Raw genomic sequence first — 2,463 nt, 5'->3', positions numbered from 1 at the left:
AACATAACTTGTTTTTGATGTCCGTGACATCATCACTTTTCAGGAACTATGCCCGGCACCCTGGGGGGGTATTAATGAAGCGCTGACATAATTTCCTTTCACTGTTCAGTGCCAGTGAAATAAACTACAATCCCCATCGTGCAGTGGGATTTGCAGCTGGCAGCGGGTGTGAATGTGGTGAGGTCGGTGGCCGATCCCGTGTGTGCCAGTCATAGCCTTCTGTGTGGAGTGAATGGCCGAGACCGACCATGAGTCTCCCCGGACTGTCAATCAGGGTGTTGTGTCATAGTGGGCGGGGCAGACCAGCGTCTCCTTATGGGGAGGTTGCTGTTGCATTGAGTGGTCAGGTGACAGGGTCTCTTTAGAGCACGGCTCATGGTGACACGGATCATTTTGGGTGTTTGGTGTATGTCAGCTGACTTTATACATCACCAGCCCTCCTAGAAACCAGGACATCATTATCAGGTTATATATAGAGATGTGTTATCACCTCCGTCATCAAAAACGACACTCGTTCTGCTTGTTATACGCGTTTTATACTAAATGAGTCTTTGTTTAGACTGAACATCCTCCAAGTGCCTGCTGACTCCTGTGTTGGCTCTGACACCTTCCCTTGTCCCGCCCCCCTTCCACCCCCATATTGTCTGTTCCCCTATCAACAAACCTTAAAAAAAAATGTTTCAGGAAATGCCTCTTTTATGACTCTGTGATATCATCACGCGGTCGTTCTGCCGCTCATTCATTCGTAGCGAGGTCAAGTTTGCTGGGAGGGGCTGGTAGGCTCCTGTAAATATCACAGCACCCTGCCTCAGATCTGCATCTGAGAGCCCAAGCGTTATAGGAAAGAACGCATCCCCTGCATCCCTTTAGACATGCGTCCCTTCCGAACCAGTAGCTGCTGGAGACTTAGCTGTGCAATATGCTGACCAGTTGCCCTGATTACACTCTAATCATGAGGCAACTGATCAGCAGTTGGCACAGCTAAGGCCTGAGTATGCCAGTCTGGGAGGTGTTTTCTTATATAATGCTTGGGAATAGCAGTACAGTGACTGACACCAGGGATGCACCGATTTCGGTATTGAGTACGAGTACTGATATTTTTTTTCGGTACTCACCGATACTGAAAGTCCCATTTGGGAAGCCAGGCGGTTTGGTAAGACTCTCCACCCGGCTTCCCGTTTAGCAGGGAAGCCGTCCCCATGCTTCCCATCACTAGGTGACGAGAAAGCATGGAGCCGGCTTTCTGGCCAATCGGAAAACCGGTTGCCATGTAATGACGCGGCGCCCGGCTTCCTGATTGGCCGAGAAGCCAGCTCCACGCCCCGTCGTCATGAGGTGACGAAGGCGCATGAAGCCGGCTTCCCGGCCAATCGTCATTACATGGCAACCGGCTTCCTGATTGGCCGGGAAGCCGGCTCCATGCTCTCTCGTCACAAGTGATGATAGAGCATGGAGCCGGCTTCCCGGCCAATCAGTAAGCCGGGCAACGTGTAATGACGCGCTGCCCGCCTTCCTGATACAGGAAGTATCGGGCTAGGCATCGGAGCATTTGGGTGAGCATGAGTACTCGCCCAAATACTCGGTATCGGCACCGATACCAATACTAGTATCGGTATCTGTGCATTCCTAAGGGACACCGACCCTAAAAATTGCTCCCAAACGTGATGAAGAGTAAAAGTGATTGATGGGAAAGCTAATGGCTTTGAATGGTGGGCCAACGATAGTAGGGATCAGGAGCAGAGGGGATTGGTGATGATTGTTGTTGAGACAGGAAATGGAAGCGGGCTCAAGATAGCCGGCACAGCTTCAAATAGTTATGTGGGGGAGGTGCAGGTTTGCAGGGAAGTGATCAGCTTTTACACGGGAGAGGTCTTCCTACAAGTGTGTGGGGGGACGTAGAGCAACTGTCATGTAGGTCACAGTGACGGTTCTCTTCACCCCTTGCCCTCTTGTGCCCCACCCCTTGCCCTCTTGTGCCCCGCCCCTTGCCCTCTTGTGCCCCGCCCCTTGCCCTCTTGTGCCCCTTGCCCTCTTGTGCCCCTTGCCCTCTTGTGCCCCTTGCCCTCTTGTGCCCTTTGCCCTCTTGTGCCCTTTGCCCTCTTGTGCCCTTTGCCCTCTTGTGCCCTTTGCCCTCTTGTGCCCTTTGCCCTCTTGTGCCCCCCCCCTTGCCCTCTTGTGCCCTGTGCCCTTTGCCCTCTTGTGCCCCTTGCCCTCTTGTGCCCCACCCCTCGCCCTCTTGTGCCCCACAACATTCCATTATTCCAGATCCCTCAGAAATGTCTAGTACTTCCGGGTAAGGCAGATCACGTGACCTTCTCCCCGTCCTTTCTGGATGCAGTGCTCAGGAACCGAGCAGCCAATAGCCCGGCCCGGATACTGTCACATGATGGAGGGGAGCAGGTCACTAAATGCTGTGTAGGCTCCATGTTGGGTTTAGGTGAATGGCATGAAGAGATGCATGCA

General features: G+C 53.0%; 1 protein-coding gene across 1 annotated transcript in view; it reads left to right on the top strand.

Moving 5' to 3' along the window:
• Nucleotides 1-2,463, top strand: part of LRCH4 (leucine rich repeats and calponin homology domain containing 4) — a 54,419-nt gene that overhangs the window by 38,104 nt on the left and 13,852 nt on the right. The window lies entirely within an intron of this gene.

The sequence above is a fragment of the Nanorana parkeri genome, unplaced genomic scaffold, assembly GCF_000935625.1.
Source record: "Nanorana parkeri isolate BGI_ZX_2015 unplaced genomic scaffold, ASM93562v1 scaffold1984, whole genome shotgun sequence".
Taxonomy (NCBI): Eukaryota; Metazoa; Chordata; class Amphibia; order Anura; family Dicroglossidae; genus Nanorana; species Nanorana parkeri.
The sequence above is the reverse complement of the archived record's forward strand: the minus strand, read 5'-3'. Positions and strand labels throughout refer to the sequence as shown.